Below are 17913 nucleotides of genomic sequence, written 5' to 3'. Positions count from 1 at the left end.
CCACTTTGCCCACCTGGCAGAGCCTGGAATGCCTGGGATTTTAAGGATCCCAAGATTGTCCTTAGACAAGTACTGACTGGTACAGGAGGATGGAAACAAAAGAACCTTACATACACTGAGGTCACGCTCTGAGCTGTAACTTATGTTCTAGATAAAGCTGAAGCCACCTTTACAGGGTCTTCTTAACATGTTCCCTCTTTCCTGGACGGGAAGATTTACCACATTCTGGGAGTTCTTCCTTGCACATGAACCTACATCTCAGGGTCTGCTTCTGACAGAAACTTACCGCAAATGCTGACCCTTTTAGGAGTATATGTGCTTTGAAGAGTCAAAGTTTCAAAAAGAGTGTGGAACAATTTACTATTATCCTTGCACATCATATTCTTTTATAAGTCTTAGACTTCTTCACGTACTCTTTCATCTGCTGAGGGTACCCCGAAAAATTCTCTTCCTGAGCCTTTTCTCTTAGGTACGTTTTAGATCCAGGGTAGGCCTTATCCTCACCCATGGAGCCTTCCCCATACCTTCCGATATAGACCCAGTGTCTCACTTTTTAACACTGCAATATCCTGTGCTTTCATTTTCACAGCACTTAATATTCTTTATAAAAATTCCCTTTTCATTGCTGATCTCTCTTTCTCAACTGTGTAAATCTGAGAGCAGAGATTTTCACCCTTTATTTATCATTCCCAAGTGCCTAGTACAATGCCTCACATATAGTAGGTATATGGTCAGTATTTATTGATTCAAAATAATTTAGTAATCTATATTAAGATGATATGCTGATTAATATATGTTTTCAGAAAGCTGCAAAGTCATTTATATACATAAATACATATATAAATTATATGTTGTATAATTATCTATAATTACATGCATTTATGTAAAAAGTAAAACACTAGTGGTTACGTCTGGGTATTGGAGGGCATTTATGATTTCTAATTCATAATTTAATCTTATGTAGTCATTTTTCTCAAGTTAATGATTGTTACAATGTAAGAAAGAATGAGAAGCTATTCTAATGTAAGAACGAAAAACAACTCAATAACTGAGTTTAAGAACTTGTAGGCATTATGAATTGCCAGAGCAGGGAATGTCACTGAGTCATTGTTGTTGTTGCTATTGTCTGCTAGGGGAGAAGCAAGGCTATAGTCAGCATCCGTTACATCCTCATATGAAAGAAACTGCCTTGTCACCTTAAACATAAGTCTGACTTCATAAACCACATAGTTGAGCTATTATTAAAAAATATAAATGAATGAAATCTGTCCTAAAAATTTCAGACCACTGCTGTACCTCAGCAAATGGAAATCGAGAAGGATGGCAGTCATTCTTTACTGGCTGGGAATCACATCATGGTTCTAGAAGGGCTATGTAAATTTTGATTTTCATTCGCCAGGCTTGGCTGTGGATGTAGGACATGCCATTTAGCATACATTGACAGATATGTGTGTGTGTGCACACGCACACTTACCCATGTACTATTGTGTGCATGTATGTGTGGTAACATCAATTGTTAAATATTCAACCAAGAGTATTGGTAATTTGAGGAGTCTAGTTGATCATTCTTCATATTAGTAGTCATTATGTTGCTCTATTTCTACATTTGTTGGTCATCACCAGCATGGAGAAGCTAACATAAAATCACAAAGTGCAGTAAAGCTGAGAAATCTCCAGATTTCTGGCAAAATCTCCAGTGTCCACTTGGGTAGATTGTGCCTAAAAACCTCATTCTTGTGAAATGCTCTCCTTCAGCACATTTCAGCTGGGACATACATGATTTCATCAGCTAAAACTTCTTACTTTACATTTTGGACTGTCAGTTCACAAATGTAACATTTCCAACATCACTAAACTCTCCAAAAAGAATAATACAAAAAAACCAGAGGGAAAGAATTTGTCATTTCTACTTGGCAGACTAATAGCTGCAGATCTCAGGTGGGTGGTAGACAAGATTTTCCTCTTGGGTGTTAACTGTGGCATAAGAAATTAATTAGCAAATCATTGAATAGAAGTGCAGTTTTCTTTTTCTTTCCCTTCTTTCCTTTTCTTCCTCTTCTTTCTTCCTTTTCTCTGCTGTATTGTTCACTCTGTTCTTTTTCCTCTTTTTTCTTCTTTTCGTTATCTCTCCTCGCTGTCTAATTTTTTCTTCATCTAGTTTTTCTTTTTTCTCTGTATTCTTTCTCTTGCTTCCATCTTTTTCCCTTTTCTGTCTTCCTTCCTTCCTTCCACTTTCTTTTCTTGCTTCTGTAGCCGCCCCTGACACAGGAAGGGTTAATAATCACTGGAAAAAGCTTGCCAACAAACTGTGACCCAGAGGTGAGAAGGCCGGTTAGCCAATGACGGGTAAGACCCCCTGGGGGGGCAACCTAAGCCTGGCGGCGGCCGCCAGGGGACACAGATGGAGAAACGATATCGGTATCGGGAGCAAGAGGGACCGTTGCCTAAGAGACCTTGCCTGCTCCGAGATAAAAATATAGAGCACAGCAACAACATGATAATATCAAAACAGAGGCCAAGGGAGGGCTCCTTGAGAAATCACTAAGAATTCTTGGCATTCGCTAATTACTTCATCCAGAACACCTGTGTATGTTTAACAGACGTAAGCTATGTATATATTGAAACGCTGGTTATAGTAAACTCAGAGTGGCCATCAGCCCTCTCCGCATCTATCCTGACGTGTACATTGGATTCCGACACCGACAGCTTCCTCCTCTTCCTCTCTGTCCTTCTCCTCCTCGTCCCCACTTCCACTTCCCCTTTCTCTCCCTCTTCTTCTTCGTCTTCCTTCTTCTTCGCTTTGTATTATTAAGAAGACTTTTCCAGAACAGCAAACGAAGATTAGGGAAAGGATGTTAACATATAGGAGCACACTCATTTCAGTACAGACAATTTAAGACAGAAAAATATCCTATTTGAGAGATTGTGGGAGTGTCAGAACTTTAAACAGCAAGTGACTTCTTGCTGATTTGGTAACTTTACTGGAATACCAGTGAATAGAACTAATACAATTGATTCAATAGGGCCTTGGTCTCTATTCAAACCTCTGTACATGTGAAAATGTACAAACCTTGGTCTCATGCCAGATCTCTTGAGTTAAAATGTCTAGGTTTGGACTTAGGATGTAAGTATTTTTTAAAAGCTCTGTAGGTGATTGTGATGTACATTCATTGTTTAAAAATGATGGACTGTATACGCTATGTCAGGTAAATCAAATAACACACAATTTTCACGTATTTTATTCCAATAACTAAGGTATTGATAACCTAATCAATAGTCATTCTAAGGCTATCTAAGTAGACTGAGAAGCTTCCTGATTCTCATTCTACTTGTCTGACTCATCTAGAGATAAGCCTAATGCAGCCAAATGAAGAGAAGAACCCACCGAACAGCTGAACTTTCTTCTCTTTTTATTTATTTATTCCATATGCACTTCTCTAACCAACTGTACTTCACCTTAAGGACATCATTGCTTATCTGAAACACCTGGGTAACTCATTGGCAATGGATTAAATGAGTCCATTCATCGCAGCATGGCTTCATAAAGTATTCGATATACAAACAAATCACCTGAAGATGTTGTTAAAATGCAGATTAAGAGTCAGTAAGACTGAGATGGGGCCTGAGATTCTGCTTTTCTAATAAACTCCCATGTGATGCAGACACTGCTAGTCCATTTACCCCTGTTTGAATCGCAAGCTTCTGGAGTACTCACCAATGGTCTGCCCACTCCTCTATTTACCTACTGGGTTAAAATCTTTGCATTCTGTGGTAGGTCACTTTTGAACAGCTATCCGATGTTTTACGTTCTGGCATCTATTAGACATAATAAGGAGATATAATAATGCATGGCCTCTGCCAAAGAAATTAAAATGCTGACATTGGGTAATACTTTCTGTTTGGGGTAGGAGTACTGGTAAAGGGGTTTCAAAATTTTGGCACCCCCCCCCCCATACAAACACATACACGCGTGCGCGCACACACACACACATATTTTCTCTCTGTGTCTCTTCTCTCTCTCTCGGTTTAGAATAATTTGGCTATATTATAACATTCATTAAAAATGATTTTCTGAGGCTGGCCCTATGGCCGAGTGGTTAAGTTCATGTGCTCTGCTTCGGTGGCCCAGAGTTTGGATCCTAGGCGCAGACACGACACCACTCATTAGGCCATGTTGAGGCGTGTCCCACATGCCACAACTAGAAGGACCCACAACTAAATTATACAACTATGTACTGGGGGGATTTGGGGAGAAAAAAGTAAGAAAAAAAAGATTTTCTGAGCCACTTAGTAACATATTTGTAGGTGATGTGGCACTGATTATTGACTTCTTAGAGACTAGGTTATTGACTTCAAATGGTTAAATTGATGTTCTTATGCAGGGTCATCTGATGCATGGTGTGCACATCTAACACAAGCTTCGTATTCTGTATACTCCTGCCTTTCAATAAGTGGCCATTGATAAACTGATTCAGCTTTCTCTTATAATAAGGTAAGAAATATTTTGCCTCTTGGGGCTGGACCCGTGGTGTAGTGGTTAAGTTCAGCAGACTCTATTTCGGTGGCCTGGGATCATGAGTTTGGATCCCAGGTGTGGAGCTACATCACTCACACCACTCATCAGCATGCTGTGGCAGCAACCCACATACAAAATAGAGGAGGATTGGCACAGATATTAGATCAGGGCTAATCTTCCTCAAGCAAAAAAGAGAAAGATTGGCAACAGATGCTAGCTCAGGGCGAGTCTTCCTCAGCGAGAAAAAAAAGAAAAAATACTATTTGCATCTTGCCTCTTGCCATGTGTTTGTGTGCTGATGACTCATTCTGTCCAATATCCTGGAAAATCTCCCATTATATGATAGGGCAACAAAAATGAGGAGAACACGAAAATTCCAATCAAAACTCCAATGCTGGCTATTATTCTAAAACATAGAGGTTATTGCTTGAAGAAAGCCACAGAAAGGCATGTTAAAATGATATGAACCCATTATTTCAGGAATATGACAGATGGACACATATTTTAAAGAGTAATAAAACATCTTTTCTACCATATCTCATTTATTGTGGTGAAAATTAAAAGTAAAGTGTTAGCAATGACCTTTTATGATAAACTCTGCTTGTTTGTTAGGAGTTCCAACTTACCTTTAATATTTGATTTTGAGATCCCCCAAGATATGTCAGCTACCTCATTTTGAAAATCCACTTCTACATTTTTAGCTTTTATCTAGTTATTTTATTTTTCTCTAATTGTTTTTGAGTTAGTCAAACTGAGTCAGCAGCATAAAACCACTTTTTAAAAAGAAATCTAAAGAATCTTTCAGGACTGGGCACAAATTACAGGTCTGCCAGCTGATTCATGATTTTGTTTTCCTTTTTTATGCAAAAATAACTAGTGTTGTGTGGCTGGTTTACATTTTGGTGAACTTATAATACTAATCTTCTGGACCAGCCAGGGCTAGTGATTTGCCACACTGCTGATTTGACCTATAAGATTTACAAGTTCCATCAACTTCAGTAAACAAGACCATAATATACTGACTACTACCATTTAGATGTAGTTTTAGGATTTTTGTGTAAACACTAGTGGAGTGTTTTTTCTAACCTGTCAAGGTAGCAGGGTAACCCTTATGTCTATGGAGATAACCCAAACTCAGAAGTGGAGAAGAGTAATAAATCATCCACTTTACAGCACTGACATTTGTTATTTTCTTTTGCATACATTATTTCAGACACTCCCAATTACTCTAGGATATTAAGCTAGCTATCACTGTTCTGAAATTTTTAGTTTAATTTATTCATATCTCCAACGTATTATTTATTTAGCAGATGTTTTACCAAATTCTTACATGTGGTCTGAGTACTAGGAGTGAAAAAATATAAACAATAACGACATAAAATAAACAAACAGGAAAAAAACCCAGTCCCCTGCCCTGAAGAATTTCACAGCCTCATGAACGAGACATATAGGTAATCAAGCAATTACACATTTGCATAAAGAAATACGAATAAAATGAGAAAGCATCTTAAAAAAACTGGGAGCAAGGAAAGACTATGAATGATATTCTTAAGGAGGTAAAATTTAGTTGAGTCCTGAAGTACCAATATCTTTAAATGTTTGTTCTCTTCCATTATTCTGTTTTTCTCTTCTGGGAACTCCAATATTTTATATATTGTATTATTTTACCTGTATTTTTGTTTATAATTCATGCTGAAATATTTGGCCACAATTTTTACTTTGCTCCATAGCAATAATTTTATCATGAGTTTTCTTTGCCTCTTACCAGGTAGTCATTTTTCATTTCCTCCTTTACCCATTTCTCACATTTGTGTATGCGTTATTGCAAAACTTTTATTTTTTATTATACCTTATCATTGAAATATTTCTTTCCAACACCCCTTCTATTCCACAGCTATTTGAGATTTCTCTGGATTCGTGAGAGAAAGAAAAAAGATAAAATGTCCAGACTCTTCTTTGCTGCTGCCACAGAGATGGACTGTTTTACTTATATGATGTGCCTATGATTTTTAATTTAGGCTCCCCTAATTTTCTTTGTTGAGCAAACCCAACTGGACAGGAAGAAGTCACTTCTGTTTCCTAAGAGATCATCCTAGATAGAATTACTACAAATAAGGAGAAGGGGTTTTGCACTTCTGAGTGTGTTCATCATCTGCTATCAGTCTCTGAGTTGTGTCAACTCTAGGTGACCCTGTCCTGTAGTTTCCTGCCTACAGCTTACAAGTTCTGCTTTCCACCAGAACACAATTCAGCCAAGTTCTCTGCCACTTTATAACAAGGATTCCTCCAGTTTCCAATAGCATGCTTCTAATTTCCATGGTATCTCTCACTAATATCACATATAATGACCCTGTTTCTACCAATAGTCCCTTCAATTTAATCTAGGCTTTTTCTATCATGCACTCAAAATTCTTCCAGCTTCAGAATTAATATTAAGATGTACAAACTATCCAAAGCAATCCAAGGATTCAATACAATCCTTATCAAAATTCCAACAGCATTTTTCACAGAACTAGAACAAATAATTCTAAAATTTGTACAGAACCAGAAAAGATCCTGAATAACCAAAGCAATCTTGAGAAAGAAGCACAAAGCTGGAGGTATCATGTTCTCTCATTTCAAACTATACCACAAAGCTATAGTAATCAAAACAGTATGATATTGGCATAAAAAGCAAACACACAGATCAATGAAACAGAGTAGATAGCCCAGAAATAAACCATACATATATAGACAATTCACTTACAACAAAGGAGTCAAGAACATACAATGGAGAAAGGACAATCTCTTCAATAAATGGTGTTGGGAAAATTGGACCGCCACATGTAGAGAATGAAACTAGACTACCATCTTATACAATACACAAAAATTAACTCAACATAGATTAAAGACGTGAATGTAAGACCTGAAACCATAAAATTCCTAGGAGAAAACATAGGAGGCCAGCTTCTTGACATTGGTCTTAGTACTGTTTTTTGGATCTAATTCCAAAGGCAAGGGCACCAGAAGCAAAAATAAACAAGTGAGACTATCTCAAACTAAAAAGCTTCTGCATAGTGAAGGAAACAATCAAAAAAACAAAAGGCCACCTATTGAATGAGAGAAGATATTTGCAAATCATATATCCAATAAGGGGTTAATATCCAAAATACATAAAGAACTCACACACTCAACAACAAAAACAACCTGATTAAAAAAGGAGCAGAAGATCTGAACATACATTTTTTCAAAGAAGACAGACAGATGGCCAGCCAGCATATGAAAAGATGTTCAACATCACTAATTATCAGGCAAATGCAAATCAAAACCACGATGAGATATAACCTCATACCTATTAAAATGGCTTTTATCAAAGCGACAAGAAATAGTGAGTGTTGGCAAGGATGTGGAGAACAGGGAGCCCTCATACACTTTGGTGGGAGTGTAAATTGGTGCAGCCACTCTAGAAAACAATACGGAGATTTCTCAAAAAATTAAGAATATAACTACCATATGATCCAGCTATTCCACTTCTGGGTATTTATCTGAAAAATACAAAGACACTAATTCAAAAATATATATGGACTCCTGTGTTCATTGGCGTGTTATTTGCAGTAGCCAAGATACGGAAACAATCTAAGTGTCCATTGAAGGGTGAGTGGATAAAGAAGATGTGGAATACTACTCAGCCATAAAAAAGAAAGAAATCTTGCCATTTGCCACAGCATGGATGACCTGGAGGGTATTATGCCAAGTAAAATAAGTCGGAAGGAGAAAGACAAATACCATGTGGTTTCACTTATTTGTGGAATCTAAAAAACAAAACAAGTAAACAAATCAAACAAAACAAAAACAAACTCATAGACACAGAGAGTCAGAGGGGAAGAAGATTGGGGTGGAAGGTGAAATAGGTGAAGGGGATCAATTGCATGGTGATGGATGGTAACTAGACTTACGGTGGTGACCGCTTTGTAGGTATTCAAATATTGAATTATAATGTCATACACCTGAAATTTATATAATGTTATACACCAATTTTACCTCAAAAAATACAAAAATAAAAACAAATAAATGCATACATACATTAAATCTGTCCTCCAAATATGCCATTTTTTCCAAGTGTTAATTCAAATATTATTTGTATTAACAGTATTTATTAGAAGATTGGATAAAGCATAACAATAGGTAATCTTTATTAAACACTTAACATGTGTTTTAAAAAAACTTCCAGCTTCTTTCAATCACCCAATTGCAAAACCATTTACACATTTTGAAGTATTTATTACAACAGCACCCCACTTCCCAATACTAGAATCTGTATTAGTTTCTGCTGCTCTTTCAAAGTACCATAATCTGGATAGTTTAAAACAGAAATTTACTCTCTCACAGTTCTGGAGGCTACAAGTCTGAAATCAAAGGGTCCATAGGGCCGTGCTCACTGCAAAGCTGTAGGGAAGAATCTGGTTCATGTCTTTCTCTGAACTTCTGGTGCCACTGGCAATCCTTGATCTTCCTTGGCTTGTAGCTTCATAACTCCAATCTCTGCCTCCACGGTCAGCTGGTATTCTCCCATGTCTCTGTGTCTTCACATGGCCATCTTCCTATAAGGACACCAGTCATATTGGACTAGAAACCCCTTCTATTCCAGTATGAACTCATCTTAACTCAAGTAATTACACCTGCAATGACCCTATTTCCAAATAAGATCGCAATCTGAGGCTCTGCTGTTAGGGCTTGGACATGTCTTCCTGGAACGACACAATTCAATCCATGACAGAAAGCATTTGGCCAAAACATTATTCAGCCTTAATTTGTAAACACTTTTCTCTCAGTAATATTCTTTACTGTTGAACTATATTGCTTACTTATTTCATAACTACATACAAGCTGAACAATCTGAACTCTTACAAATACACCACGTCACACACTAAAAACTGAAGCAGATATTATGCATTAGGTAAAATATCTTAAACAAAAGAATATCACCTTAACGCCAAGACATCGAGGGGTAGTAATAATGGATTATTTTTTCTAAAGACATTTATCCTTAAACTATACTTCCATATACTATATGATGTGACAAAGAAAACAAACCCCATAGTTCTTTCCTAAGAAAGAGAAGTAGCCTACTTCTTTTATAAGTAGGCTTGTTTTAACAGTGAAATAAAAGGAAAATTCATTCATAAAACCCTAATTTTGTTAAGATACGAAACTATTCACTATTTTAAAATGAGGATTCATTATTGTGAAATAAGTGATGAAAATATATAAGCTGAAGAATAAAAGTATTAGCATTAGTTGCCAATGGGGATGGTAAAAAAGAACCCGATCAGTAGATATGTTTGCTTTATACATTTTACCATATTTTGATTTTTGTCTATATGTGCATGAATTACTTTTGCATTATATAAATAAAAACCAAAATAAAATTGGAAAATTATGTAAATGCAGTGACAGCCCAAAAGAAACTAAGACATATAGAAAATCAAACTAATAACTTTTATTTAGTTGTACATACTATTTAATGGCAATGGTTCAAGTGTATTAAGATGATGAGAAGACCCAAGTGTAAGAATCAGATTTGCAGTAAAAAACAATGAGAAGAAAGGAGGAAACACTTCTAGACATATTTAATTGCCTTTGTACTCATTTCATGGGAACTCTCCAGATACCCACTGATATACATTATTTCACAAAGAGAAGACGTTATGTGTCTATATAAACTTATATCTCAACTGAAAAGAATGTATTCAGATTATAACTGAGCCAACCCACTCTGGCCTTCCTCATTGAAATTCCATGGACTGAGTTAGAAAACATTGAGATTTATAGCATAGGTTTTAGACTTAAGCTGTCTCACTGTCTTCTCTCTTGTATTATTGTGTTATCATTGTGTTATATGTGTCATAAAATATAGGTGGCTGAATATTGAAATGAAGATGAAATTTTCTAAGGTACATCTTTTAAAAAATAATGGAATGGCACAATAATCTGGAGTTGACAGTTCATTCATTTACTTGTTCACAAAAATGTTTATTCATCACTTTAAAAGGTAATTTTTAAAGTTTATGGAGTGAATGACAGTCAGTGTGTTAGGAATTGGGAGTCAAAAGTGAAATATGTTCTTCTTGCACTTAAGAAGATGTCAATGTCCAATTAGACATAAGGCAATATGATAAAAGTGAGAGATGCTCAGGAAGAGCCTTGGTCTTCACTGGCCTTTAATCACAAACGCAAAGAAAGTAAATATAAAGTTACTGGTATCACTCAGTTTGGGGGAGATAAAGCTAAAAGTTCAAAGAATAGGTACCCTCCCATGAGGCAGAATTAGTCATTCCTTTTTAACATCCCATAGTAATTTTTGCAAAGCTCTTATATAGCCATCCTTTGGGGCTTAAAGTATTTTTAACATCCTTGTCTATCCATTTTTTAAAATTTTCTTTGCGAACACGTAGAGGAAGTGGGATCTTGTCTTGTACAATAGTGTAGGCCATGCTCCATACAGCCATGCTGCTCACAGTGATCAGTTTGGCTTTTTTGCCTGTTAAGATTTTTAAATTTTACAAGTTTACAACTAGGTGCCACTTATTTTTTTTATGTAACAACTAAATGAAACCCATGATTGTAATATTCATTGTTTGGATCAAAATTGGTTAATGTCTATGAATCAATAAACTCCCGATATCAATAACATTAATAGAAGATATAATTTCAACTTGGTTACACAAGCTATCGCTTAATTGGAACATATATCCCACAGAATTTAAACTTCAGAAAACATTGACACCTCTTTGTGATGTAAGGCCTAAAATTAAAGCTCAATATTGTGTGCTGCCTTGACATCTGGTAAAATCAAGAGAGGTTCCAGTGTCCTGGCCAAAAGTCCCTGTCTGCATTCTGCTCTCATGGACAAGGTCTCCAGCCAGACAACCTCTTTATCCAAAGGAGCAGGTGAGTCCCTGATTCTTCCTGCGGAGCAGGTTTCAGTTCCCCGCCAGCCTGTGGAATTATTCAAACCAGCCGATCACATCCTTCCATGGGAACCAAGGGCACCTCCCACGGCCCCTGGTTGTTCACTCTATTCCCAAGTGCAACCCCGATGTGGCCCTGTGTGGCATGCAGTGTCCTCCTCCCTGAGGCTGTGAGTGTGACGAATAAACTGTTGTCAATGTCGTTTGTCCAGTTTCAGGTGCCGTGTGTTGGACTGTCCTTCCCTCACAGCCAGGGTGAAAAGAAAGCGATTAAAATACTCATAGTTGGTCAGATATCACAGTCAGTCTGTGACCTAGCCAGGAAGAAAATAGGCCCATCTCTGGTATAGGCAAGGAAAGGGTTCATTGTCTGCAAATAATTTAAAAACAATAATAAACTTAACTAAAAGCCGGTTTGGTTTTTCATTATCATCATGTATTGGCGGTGTGAGTGATAGAATTCTCTTCTCTGATGGGATGGACCATCCTTTTCTCCACCTGCACCCACCATTTTGGGCAAGAATAGCTAATGCACTGTATGCTTATCATCTGATCACAACAGATCTGTAGTAAAGGGAAAGTAATCCTGGTAGAAGGTGACAGTAGTGGAGAATTTGTTTCCACCCAAAAACCTGAAAATCTTCAGGGATATAGACAACATACTGCTGTTTTTAGAAATACCACTTATTGTTACGTTAAGAATTAAAGGTGTTTAAGTAGAAATTATGCCATAGGTGAAACAGGTTGTTAAAAGCACAATGCAAGCTCCGTGGCAAATATGATCAATGAAGTCCTCCAAAAGTTTGGAAAGAGGAATGTATACAAGGTTCATACAACCACAGATAAACCACTCAACAAAGTGGGAAGTAAATATACCTAAGATGAAAGCTACACAAATGCCTTTAAAAGCTAGAAAGACAGGGGCCACCCAGTGGTGCAGCGGTTAAGTTCACATGTTCTGCTTTGGTGGCCTGATGTTTGCTGGTTCGGATCCTGAGTGCGGACCTACGCACCGCTTCTCAAGTCACGCTGTGGCAGGCATCCCACATATAAAGCTGAGGAAGATGGACATGGATGTCAGCTCAGGGCCAGTTCTTCCTCAGCAAAAAGAGGAGGATTGGTGGCTGATGTTAGTTCAGCGCTAATCTTCCTCAAAAAAAAAAAAAAAACAAAAGGAAAGACAAATGTGTTTTCTGACATATTCAAATTTGAGCATTACTTTAAAAGCATGGACTTTGGAGTCCAAAATACTGAGCACGGATCCCATCCATCTTCGTCTCATGTCACTTGATCATTAGGAAAATGAGAAAACTAATATTGAACAGAATTACTTCTAAAAACAGAGATGCTTGATTTAAAACAACTGGTACAGTGCCTGGCGCTTGGCAGGCCCTTAGTAAAATAGAGGTGTTATTAGCATATAGTTTAAGAGGCAGGTTACCTCAGAATATATCTGCTGGAGAGCATCTACTGGCAAACAATCAAGATTGTGAATGAATAAAGCAGCAAAAAATATCATGCAAAATAGTGTGGGAGTGGGGAAAGGGGGATGACAACCTGTTTGTTCGGTCACTGTGGAGACTCGGGAAAGTGGTAGTAAGATAGCAGTCTTTAAATCCCTCCAGGACAGTGACTTACAAGAGAGACTTGACTACCCCAACCCTGAATGCCTATTGCTGTATAAAGTGTAAGGGGAAGCCAGACATAGGTTAGAAGTCTATGACCGTGCTCTAATGGATAGATAACGAGGGCCTGGCCTGCTCTAGGGACAGTAGTCATAGCATAAAGGGGCAAATCTGAAACTCACTTTGTTTATAATTTTTCCTGACCTGGTGACAGTTCAGAATAAGGTTTGAGGAGCAGAGTAAGTCCATGTTGTCCTGTTACAAATTAATGTAGACAAGAATACCAAATGTTTAAAAATTCTCCTTTAAGGAATTGAAAGATGTGAGCTAATGGCAGGGGAGAGAAATTATTAGTATAACACGAGAGGAAATTTCATAAACAGAACATAAAGCTATTAAGTTGTGGCTAAGTTCAAGTTCTATGGGAAAAAAATCCAAAGTGTGGTAGCCCGAGCCAATGAAGGGGGATCACAGTTTCCCCCATTATCCAAAGTTCGCGTTATGCCACTTTGCTTTTATGAAAGACCAACACTAGTACCTGTTTTCCATAACCGAAAGAAATCTTGAAGAGGATTTTCACTTTTGTGAAAATAGCCTTCAGCGTTTGTTTCGCAGCAAGCTGTTATAGAGGCTCAGCACTCAAGCATACTGTCGCATTTCAAGCTGCCACATCAGCCACATCAGACGACAAACCTTGACCTTAGACATCAAGGCAGGCAGACACAGAAGAAGGTGTGGACGTTCGTGACCTGCCTGCCCTGATGGATTCAGACACGATGAGATGTTCATAGGTGCCTCTCTTCCTCTGTCTCCTGCACCCCAGTGTCCTGTACCTCCCACCACCCCAACCTCCAACCACTCAGCCTAACACCCCATCACCACCACCTCTCAGCCTTCGGTGTGCTCGCTGTCTTTCAGATTGTGGTGAGTGAAACCACACTGTACATACATTGTTTCTACTCTATACAGGCTGTGTATTTATCACATCATTCCTGCTTTTGCTATATGTTAGTGTTATTTTAGGTTTTACATGTTATTTGGTAGCTTATTTTTGGGGCCTGGGAATGCTCAAAAAAATTTCCCATATAAATTAATGGGAATTCGCTTTACCCCATTTTGGCTTATGAAAGATTTTGTACAAACAGTGTACTTTCAGATAGCGGGGAAACCTGTACATCCGATCAATCTCTGCAAGACTTGTTTAACTGCCAGCTTGCACATTTAAATGTTACTGCCATTTTTCACATGGGCCAAATTATCTTAAATTAGTTGGCAATTAGTGTAATAAGAATGATATTTTCAATTACTTTTCCATATTTAAAATAAACAGAAATAAGAAGCTGGAAATTTATGTCCAGCAGCTTTTGCAACAAGGAGTGAGTTTGCTGGGAGGATGTGAGGGAATCAAGGCAGGAATGAAATAGATATTTTGGCTAAGAGAAGGTATGGAGCAGATGTCTCTGTGTGTCTTCAAGATGGGAGAAGAATAAAGTAATATGAGGAAAAGTATGTCTTTCCGTAAGATATTTCAGTGACATATGGTGGAGATAAATAGAGAATAAAATACTAAATGAATGAACCAGTTCATAAATGACTGCCCATTCTGAATTGATTGACTAATGTAAGTATCTCACGAGAATCATTAGATCAATAGATTTTATAACTCTATTTAATGAACTAACTCCAAGATATAAAAAGGAAGGGGAATAGGATGTTTGGTTAAGCACAGTGAATATTGAAACGATTTATTCACTTTCACAGGTTTTTCTTGAGCTTCGCTTCATTGCCAGGCCTGTTTTACTGCAATTTGGATATAGATGGAAATTATGTACCGTGCCCTCCGAAGCCCACTTACAGCGTGCAGGAAACCTTTAGTTTCTGAAGACTCACTCAGCACCTGTTGGTGGCGTGTGGCAGGGGGAAGGCATATAGCTCAAGGGAAGATCTTAACTCCACCACACACTAGGAATTGGGGGAGGCATCATGGAGGCTAGGGAGAGGGCTGGCATTTAAGCAAGACAGTAAGGAAAACAACTGAAGAAGGTTGGTTGATTTATATAGGAAAGTTTTCTAGGCAGTATTTTCACTGAAAAACATTGTTTTCCTTAAAGATGCATATAGAAAGAGATAATATTTTAATATATAACAGAACATTTGAAGGGAGTGTTATAGTGGAAATAGACTTCATACAAAACACAATTGATAAAATTACATATTATATAGATTGTGTGTGTGTGTGGTGTATCTATATCACATAGGGTATATGCAATTGATATAAATATACACATTAATATATATAACATAAATGTAGATTCATACATATATTGTATAAGGATATTTAAATAGCATTATACATATATATTACATCTACAGAGATGCTCAACTCTAGCGACTGTAAGTACATTATTTCTAGTCAGAACTTGCTTGTGACAAATTAAGTGTAGGATAAGCCATGATAAAAGTATGGATAAGTGAAAAAAAAAAGTACGGATAAATGAGATATTTTATGAGAACAAAAATATCCAGCAAGTATAAATTGATATTAATCAGCAAATTTAGTTACGTTAGTAGACAATGTGTATCCTTTGAAATTACATCTTTACTAATCAATGTCACCGGCAGGTCCAGCTTCATGAAATGAGACCAGTGTCACAGAGGAAGGGCCCATGTTTTGGGTTTGATGCTTTGTGGCTGCTGGTTTGAAATTTTACATAATTTTACCTTTTAATTTAAGTGAAGACAAGTGGGACAATAGACTCTTGGCTGCCCCAACACCAGCTGCATCCCCCTACTCTGAGGAGGGCTTTGGCCCAGGGCAGGGAAGGCTGGGTGCAGGTCTTGAGCACCCACATGTCCACAGGATGGGTCTCGGGTGCCTGTGAGTGTCTCACTTGGCCCATGATTATCCCCGAGGGAGTGCAGGATTAAATAGTGAATATGAAACATCAGAAAAGGTCAAGGAAGAAGTACTTTTTTCTCCCATTTAGAAAAAGGGTCCTGGCATGTTTATTTTGCACTCAATCCCACAAATTCTGTTCCTGGCCCTGGCCACTAGTGATTATTAACCTTTCAGAATGCCCCCTTCTCTTGGTAATAAAAAGCGAGTTTTGTTTTCTTCTCCCTGGATGCCAACCTCCAGTGAATTGCTCATCCATGTGAGGGGCTGGATATCAGCCATACTACCATCATCTGAAGCAACTGTTCTCTCATACTGCCCCAATCTCTTTCAGGTATTTACTTTGTTGTTTTAGTTTGTTTTTAATGGAAATTGAGGAGCTGGTGGCTCTTATCCTACTTAACTGTTTTATCCTCAACTGAGGTAAAAGGAGTTAAGAAAAAAAGAGGGGGAAAGGGGAAACAATCCTATCACTTTGCCAAAACGATAGACAAGGACTGACAAGCCACTCCAAAATTGTAATCTTCAGAGCTAGGGAGATATTCTTTGTGAAAAGCCATGGAGAGTTGGAGAAATGGGCAAAAACAAACGTGAAGAAGCTAAGATTGTACCGTGTTAATTTCTAAACCGAGTGACTTGAATCTAACATGTAAAATCATTTAAAAGCCTCATCTCATGTCTATGTGATTTTCTGATTTACTTTGAAACATTTTCTGCTTAGGAATTCTTTTGGCATATTAGCTAGTATTTTAAGGGGAAATGAGTTTAATTCCTTTTTAAAAAAAAATTTTAAGTACTTTAATTCTTGCTTTGCAGCTTAAAATAGAATTCCAGCACCAGAAGAGTCACCACGGATTGTTGGTATGTCTAAGATCAGATTACTAAGAGTCAGGAAAGCATGAAATACTATTTAGGGGTTAGCGTAGGCATAAAGTTAGAATGATCTTAATATCAGGATGAGGTTGGCTCTATGTGATGCAAAATATTTGACTGATTGTTGGAATGGATTAATCGATTATTTTCATTGCCTTGTTTTTCTGCTATGGTGGGAGGTAATTTAGACTCCTGAGGAAGGCCTCCCTTGTCAATAACAGCTAATATGACTTTGTCAACAAAACCCAACACAGACCCATCAGCAGGGGCATAACTGTTAGCTTCCTCATTTTGAAAAAAACCCTTTCGGAAAGAGCCTAAAACTGGAGTGAGGAAGCCGAGAGTTTAGTTTTTTTTCTGCCTGCAATTGCTATTTGACTCTAAGATGCCAGCTTCTTCTGAGATTATAAGTGTGAAAGTTGTTTGAAAAACATGAAAAGTGCACCACATAAATCCAGAAAGCATGACCTCAAGTAATGATAGTATACTGCTCAATCCATTTCTTCTGAACATTTCAATAAGTAGAAATATAGGCAGATAGTTTTCAATGTCATTGAATATTTTAATTTTTCAAGCAGATTAAATGCTATATGATTCAGTTTAATTGTCTTAATTTACCTTTGTTGCAATTATGAATCAGTGCTTAGAATCTCACAAATGTACTATAAAGAATAGAAAACATTGATTTATTGGATAAACTACTGAGTTTAGAGCATTACTGAGTTTTAGAACATGAATAAGAAATTAACAAAGACCTTAGTTTTAATAGTAAAATTGCACTTGCTATTTGTATGGATGTTAACTAGGTTATGAAAATTCTTTTAGTTTTCATTTCCTTATCTGAATCTGGGGACAAGGAGAACTGAGGATTTATCCCTCCAGTGTAATATGAGAAAGAAAAACAATTACTTTTCTCACCACTTCCCCTTGATCTTTCTAACTCTCAATTATTGTACTTATATCATTTTTTCAGATTTTTCCCTTTGCAAATATTAATAACATATTTGAAATCTTGATAAACCAATATAAAATAGATTTATGGATCCCTAGAAA

This window comes from Equus przewalskii, chromosome 14 (genome assembly GCF_037783145.1).
Source record: "Equus przewalskii isolate Varuska chromosome 14, EquPr2, whole genome shotgun sequence".
In the NCBI taxonomy this organism is placed as follows: Eukaryota; Metazoa; Chordata; class Mammalia; order Perissodactyla; family Equidae; genus Equus; species Equus przewalskii.
The sequence above is the reverse complement of the archived record's forward strand: the minus strand, read 5'-3'. Positions refer to the sequence as shown.